An 8,390-nucleotide genomic window follows, 5' to 3' on the forward strand; every position below is an offset into this window, starting at 1 on the left:
CATGAACCATCTTACTAGCTTGACATTATCTTGATTTTTGGGACTCATGGAAGATCATATATGCATATGATGATGTAATGTGAAGTATCCCTTGAGATATTTAATCAATTGTTGAAGAAACTTGTTAAAGAAGTCATACAAGATACCCATATGAATTAGGGTTTCCAAGGCAAACCAACTCCAAACTCTTGATGATTTCTTGATCAAAATAACATGTGAAGATCATGGGGATACATATATGATGCTTAGAGCCAATGTAAACCAATTCTTGATTGTGCTTCTTGCATTGAGGGTCTTAAACCCTAAATATGAGCTTGATAGAGCATAGGTGAGCATACACACTACCTACAAAAGCAACAAACTATACATTGACATATTTTTGGTATTTTGGTTAGTGAATAATGAAAAGAAAAGTATGATACAATCAAATTGTGCTTGGTGGTATCTCCCAATGCAAACCCAGTGAATGAGGGGTAAGGAGGATGCCAAGGTGTGATCCCAATGCTAATGCATATGATGAGATAGCATGAGGGATCTTAGGGTCAAAATTGGGGTCTTACGTCTGCCCCTATTTAAGGACATTCTAGCTGAGGAGGTGAAGGTTAAAATCTTCATATCGACTCAGTAGAATGGACTTAAATAACAACATATAGAAACAAATTTTTGTCCCTAAGAGACCTCATGATGCATATGATATGAAATATTAAAAATAATTTATGTGCAAAAATGTTGCCACAAAGGAAAATAATCCAGAGAGACTGAAAGTCGCAGAAGCATAATGTATTCCACAAGGAAAACTCACTAGGGAGACAGAGACTCTGGGGATAAAAGTTTGTGCGTAGGCCAGGCTACAACTTGAAACTGCTGGGGGACACGAGGGATTCCATGAAAATAAATCAATGGAAAGTCTCAGCCGGGGATAAAGGAAAAATCTGCAAGGGGAAATGGGTAAATCAGGGTAAAATTGAAATACTCAATCTAAACAGAAAATGGCGATTTCACTGGGGAAAAACGCACTAAAACTCAACTGGGGAAGAAATGAACTTCAATACAAGAGTGACAAAAGTATATTATCTATTACCGGTTACTGGGTAAGGAGATAACATAATCTGACAGAGAGGACATCCGTTATCGGTTAGGGTAAACATATCAAGGATGACTCACTGAGGGCAACAGAAGGTGTATTCATTACCATTTACTGGATAAGAATAATCAGCTAGGGAAAAGCAAAATAGGATTTACAACTACCAGTTACTGGGCAGAAGATCACAAAGAAAGAGAATATCCGTCACTGGTTAAAGTGAACATATCAAGGATAAACTCAAAGGGGAGAATATTCGTCATCAATCAAGATGAACATATCATGGATAGATTGCCGAGAAAAAGTAGGAATTACATCTATCAGTTACTGGATATAATACCAAAAAGAGAATATTCGTCACCGGTTAGGATGAACATATCAAGGATAGACTCCGAGGGGAGAAATAGGAATTACATCTACCAGTTACTGGATAAAATACCAAAAAGAGAATATCTGTCATCGGTTAAGATGAAAATATCAAGGATAGACTCCGCAAGGGAAAGTAGGATTTACGACTACCGGTTATTGGGCAGAAAACCGCAAAGAGAAGGAAACTTGTCATCAGTTAGGATGAACATATCAAGGATTAACCCTTCGGGTAATGAAATAGGGATTACAACTACCTTTTACTGGGTAGAATACCAAAACGAGAATATCCATCATCGGTTAAGATGAACATATCAAGGATGGACTCAAAGGGAAACGTGAAAATGAATCCGCTGAGGAAAATAAAAGGAAGTAGATTACTATTATCGGGTATTGGAAAAAGTAAAGTACTCACAAATCGAGAAGAATGTTACCAGTTACTGGGTAACAGGCTCTCGGGGAATCAAGGTATCCATCTAGGCAAGATCTAGAAAGAAAAAGTCAATCAAAGACTCAACCCAATGAGGATATATCTCAGGGGGAGTGGTTCCATCCAGATAATCAACTGGGGAGGAAGCTGAAATAATGATCATCCACGAGGAAATAACTCAGTGGGGAATGAGAAAGGTAAAATTTTTCCTGCTTAAGGAGGTTGACACTCTATAATTGAAAGAGGAAAGACACACCAAATCTGCGTGGGGGAGAGGATACCGCCATTGCAGAGGATCAGAAAAAGAATGAATCACAAAATGCAATAATAATGCAATAATGAAATCTATGGATGTATATGTATATGTATATATGATGATTATGTTGACAAAACAATCACAAGGATATAAATGTCAATGGTCTGAATCATCGTTACAACACTCAGCCGATCTTGACAGGATGGAGGCATCAACTAGAGAAAGAGATGTTAAGGATGAACATGAATTATCCGCCTCGAAGGCTCGACCCTGGCCGGGGAAAGAGGACAAATTTGTTGAGGACATGCACCATCAATTCTGCGGGGAATTTTAGGTCAACACCATATCAAATGGGAGATAACCTTGCAGAGGATCAAAAATATTGCTCAAGGATCAGACACAAACTCTGCTGATGACTCGAGCGGGGGAAGCTGAGTTGCCATCCAAAAAAGATGATTAAACCAACTGCTTGGGGAAGACCAACAATGATTCACATTTTGGGACTTACCTATTCTCAGACTGCTGTTGATGTTTCTTTAATGGAATCAATTGCTCTTAAAAAGTAATTGCTTTTATTATTTTAAGAAAAACATAATTTTGATTTTTAAACTCAATTTCAAAATGATCATCATAAAACTTTAATTCTATTTAGACGAATAAATAAGAGTAGAAACAATTGGATAAAAATCTCAACTTTATTTAATAGAATGGTAGTTTGTAAATGACAAGACTCCATAGATTCTTATAAAGTTGAAAAATGGCAACTTACATGGAAGAGGGCTACATTGAATACAATGATCACTACTTATTCTACCAACTTTGATACCCAATGTGCTCTTAGCTTCGGTTGAAGATAAATCAGAACCAAATGATGTGCTCAAGAATATCCTCAAAATTGAAGATCAACAGGATGCGGTTACTTGTCATAATCCCTAATTTTTGCATAAATTTCCCCAAGGCGGGGTAGTCAATTTATCAAGACAAATTTTTCTGTTTTATGTCTCTAACTTTTGCCTGGATCGCCCTTTCGGGTTTTTAATACACCGAGACGCTCATTTTTGACTAAGTCGCCCTTTCGGGTTTTTGACTTAGCGAGCTGTTCTTTTTTTAAGGCAAAGTATTTCTTGATTGCATCGGCATTCACAGGACGAGTGAATCAAAGCACCGCCTGAAAAGGCTCTTTTAACAACATATGGGCCTTCATATTAGGAGTTCATTTGCCCCTAGAATCTGGTTTAAAAAATAAGATTTTCTCGAGCATAAGGTCACCTTCTCTAATCACACGAGGTCTGACCTTCTTATTAAATACTTTCTTCATTCTTTGTTGATATAATTGACCATGACACATGGTAGTTAACCTCTTTTCTTCAATCAAATTCAGCTGGTCATACCTGGTTTGACACCATTCAGCCTCTATCAACTTAGCTTCCGTCAACACACGCAGTGATGGGATCTCAACCTCTACCGAGAGCACAACTTCCATGCCATAAACAAGTGAGAAAGGGGTTTCCCCTGTTGAAGTGCGGATGGATGTACGGTACCCATGCAAAGTAAATGGGAACATCTCATGCCAGTCTTTGTACGTCACAACCATCTCCTGAATGATCTTCTTGATGTTCTTGTTTGCAGCTTCAACATCCCCATTCATCTTGGGTTTGTAGGGAGAAGAATTATGATGTGCTATCTTGAAGTCTTTGCAAAGAGCTTCCACCATATTATTATTCAAGTTTGATCCATTATCAGTAATGATCTTACTTGGCACACCATAACGACATATAATTTGATTCTTGATAAACCTTACAACAACTTGCTTGGTCACATTTGCATATGATGTCGCTTCAACCCACTTTGTAAAGTAGTCAATAGCCACCAGAATGAAGCGATGTTCGTTTGAAGCTTCGGTCTCAATCCTGCCAATCATATCAATTCCCCACATGGAGAAGGGCCCTGGAGAGGAAATGGCATTCAACAGTGTCGGAGGAACATGAATCTTGTAATACCTCAAAATTTGCCCCCCTCATTCATGCATTCATTTTTAGGTCATTTAACATTTCATATTGCATTTCATCATGTCAATCGGAATTAGATCCAAGAAGCTTGAATATCACCCAAGACACTTTGTGGGTCCTATCTGGGTGATCAGTCAATACAAGGGAATGGCTTGAGATACTTCCAACATGTTCAAATGGGGTCTATTCATCAGTCAACACGTTAATCTTGAAGGAGCAAAAGTTTGTTCATGAGCTGTCATGCTCGCTAGGCGAGCAGAATGGGTCGCCTAGCGAGTCCCAAGAAAAGCCACCAGAATCACCTACGTTCAGAGGAATTTCTTGAACTGTCATGCTCGCTAGGCGAAGCCCACGCGTTTTGAAAAAAAAAACGAAAAAAAAACGAAATAAATAAATAAATAAATAAAATATAACAGAAAAATCTTGGACTTGGACCTCTCTCATTTGAGCCCACAAAGCCACGAAAATCAGGTTATAAATTCTAAAAAAAATTCAGTGGAAAAACCCTAGAGAGATTCTAATTAATTCAGAGCAACCTCTAGAGACTGAAGGGAACTCATCTGCAAAGAACCAATTCCCTCTCATATAAACCCTAAGATTGTTCTGCAAAGCCAACAGTGCAATTCAATTTCAATCGATCCTCCCCAATCAGGTATGCCCTATTTCCACTACTTTATACTTTCAACCTGAAATTTCTGAATGTATGAGGTATTATGGGTGAATTTGGAAGAGTGGGCATCGTTAGGTTTTGGATGTGGGCATATGTTTTAGTATGTATGTCATGCCTTGATGTGTGGATCCTTGCCCCCTGACTTTGAATTTTGATACCCTTTTGATGCATGTGTTTGACAAGAGGTTTAGGCCTCCTACACTTGGTTGCTTTTTGTGAGCTCTTTTTGTGAATTTTAATGGCATGATTCATGTGGTTACATTTTGATTTGGGGCAACTCTTGATTGCACCCCATCTTGTCACTCTAACCTATTTGTTGAGTTTTTTGTGAGGGCTCACATGACTCCTGAAAGGATAGCTTGCTTGGCATTCCACTTTATTTGTGGGATACCATTTGGAGATTTATTCCGATTACCTGTATTGACTTGCTTTCCTTGATGGTGCCAGCTCGAGAGATCTCTGGGTTTCTTATTTCTTTAGCTGTTATTACTTCGGATCTTTATCCGTGTGGTAGACCTCTTGATCCCTTTATCTTTCCTGCATTTTACCGCTTTCTTAGCTGGAAGACCTCGATAGGAGGCAATGTTTTCTTTTGTTTGTTTACTTTTGTGCCCAAAGACCTCCAAAAGGAGGCACCAGTGCTAAAGACCTCCACGAAGAGGCATATGACGGATAAAAGGGATTAGTAATCAATCCTCCGTTATTCAGTGTGTCGTTCTTTATGCTCGCACTACGTGCTGATGCTTCAGAACAAAAGCCCAAGATCTTTTGTCCGGTCAGTCAGTGGAGAGGGTTCCGCCTTTCTGAATCCCCACTTTTTGTCATGAGCTCACCCTGTCCAGGGTTAAGAGCTATGAGGTCTTATCCTCATTACCCTTTTGATCTGCTCACCCTGACGTTCAATGTCAGTGGTTAAGAGCCCATTTGATTACCTATTCCATGGCTTGTTTTGCGAGGTTGATATGACCCCTCTTGACTAAAGCCCTACCCATGTAGGTTTGAGCCCCCTTGGTGGCATTTTACTTTATTCATGTTTGTTTTATATGGTGTGATCGTCTCCCCATAGGATTGCTAGGCTTCGTATAGTATCTCGTTTGCATGTCAATTAAGGTAGCACTGTTCCTTCGTCTAGGACTTCCTTTTTTGCATGAGCATTCCTAAAACCCAAACAAACTCATTGATTTTTCTTCTCCTAAGAACACGTTAACTCCTTCTACTACAGGCGAGTAAGTCTCCAAAGGTCGAGCATCTGGTAGATTGCGTAGTAACATCGTTCATCTAAAAAACACAACCCTTAACCCGTAGTTAGCCGAACTACGACTTGCTCTGATTCTCATTCCAGATGAGATACGTAGGCATAAGACGCGATGTCTTAGCAAGCACACTCCTCTTTAACCCATAGGTAGCCGAGCTACGAAGACTCTGATTCTCATATTCAGATGAGATACGTATGCAGTGGATGCGACATCCGTGCGAGTCATTTTCTTTTGACCCCTCTTTAAGTAAATAGTACATTAGATATACCCACACCCTTTAGACAAGAACCACAAGAGTGGATCCTGTAGAGTACTACGGATGCGTAGGGGTGCTAATACCTTCCCTTCGCATAATCGACTCCCGAACCCAAGATTTGGTTGCGAGACCTTGTCTTTTCCTTTCCTTTTTCCAGGTTTACTTCGAGCGTTTCCTTTCCCTCCTTTGGGATAAATAACGCGCGGTAGAGACTCTTCTATCATTTCTTTCTCGCCGGTTGTTTTTTCGCATCTCCTTTTTCAGGTTGCGACAGCTGGCGACTCTGCTGGGGAGCCTGGTTTCCCTGAGCGAGTCCCTCCTAGCTTTTGTAGGTTGTTTGTTTATTGGGTGTTCATTCTTTTGTACAGTTTTTGATTTTTCAGCATTTACCTGCTTCATTGCATTGTGTATATATCATTGCTGTATCTGTTGGCTCTGCTGTTGGTTTGTTTGTTTGTTGGGATATGGTGTTCTATGAGAGATAAGCCCATTACCCAGGCTTGAGTGTACACACAGGTTTTAGAGTGGATAGTCATGAGGCTTGCGTGGCGTGTTGCTACGTTAAGTCGTTCATGAAGACCCACATCCAGACGATGTTTCTTTTGGATATATTTTGTACTATAGGTGTTCCATAACGACAGATGTTCCTCTAGAAATCGTCGACTCTAGTGACCATTTCCCGAGAACTCAGTCGAGGCCTCTCCTCCGAGACATGTTTATGTTAGCTCTGGTGGGCGCATTCTCGCTGATCAATCCGAGGACCCCGAGACTGGGAACTTGCTATTAGGATATCCTGTTGAGGGGAGTCAATGAAGGTCTTTTATCCTGTAAAAATGCCAAACCTTCAGTGGTAAACGTATTATTCTCGACCGAAGGGCCGAATTTGACAAACTTCTATTCTTAGAACCTATCAGCGAGGGGCAGGCTAAATTCAGGAAACCTTAACCTCTAACCAACCCGGTTTTCTGGAGCAGAGCTTTGATCTTGTATTATATTCTTTAGTGGGTTTCTCTTCAGACAGTCCAACCTGACAGATGTTCAAGCGGATACAGCAGTCCTGATTCCCATGTCACTGTATCACATTCACATCATTGCATCACATCACTTTGCATTCATATCATTTAACACATGTTTATCTATTCCCAGGGGTTCATATCTTCTTCTTGATTCTAGTCGGGGTTTTCTTCTTACACTGTTTATCAAATGTGAGACTAGAATCAAGGGGGTAGAATACCCTTTGGAATCGATAAACATGTCATTGCATTTGCATATCCATCAGCATGTCTTGCATAACAGGTACCGCCGCAGTGTTCTCAGTTGTTTGGTGTTCCACTAGCAGGATAGCTGACTCAGGCATTCACCGGTACGGTACCCGCAGAAACCACCAGAGAGTAATGGAAAGCCTACAAGTAGAGCTCGCCGAGATGAAGATCCGCATGAACCAATTCATGGATGTGGTTCAAAGGGTGGCTCAGGGACAGCAAGAGCTCAGGCAGATGATGCAGAGGAATCCCGCCATTACTCAACCAGAGACGCTGACAGATCCTCCAGCTGGAGAGGTTAACGGACCCAGTGGACCGGGGCCTACCCCGATCCTACTTGTCAACTCCGGTCAACAACCCGTCCATGATGACCAGGAGGATCAGTTCCCCTTGCTTCAGGAAGACTTTGGTATGGGTCATGGTATGGACCCTATGTTTCGGAGACTGGAAGAGAGGTTGAAGGCAGTGGAAGGACAGAGTCCTCTGGGAGTAGACGTTGCTGACTTGGGATTGGTCCCAGGCGTGAGGGTGCCACCGAAATTCAAGGTCCCGATATTTGACAAATACAGTGGCAACTCTTGCCCAAAGACCCATGTGCAAGCCTACTTCAGTAAAATGGTTGCATACTCTGACGATGAAAAGTTGCTTATGTACTTTTTCCAGGATAGCCTAGCTGGGGCATCCCTGGAATGGTATATGAGGCTGGACAGAGCCCACATCCGCTGCTGGAGGGATTTGGCTGAGGCTTTCGTGAAGCAGTATCAGTACAACGCAGATATGACTCCGGACAAAACTCGACTTCAG

This window comes from Lathyrus oleraceus, chromosome 5 (genome assembly GCF_024323335.1).
Source record: "Lathyrus oleraceus cultivar Zhongwan6 chromosome 5, CAAS_Psat_ZW6_1.0, whole genome shotgun sequence".
In the NCBI taxonomy this organism is placed as follows: domain Eukaryota; kingdom Viridiplantae; phylum Streptophyta; class Magnoliopsida; order Fabales; family Fabaceae; genus Lathyrus; species Lathyrus oleraceus.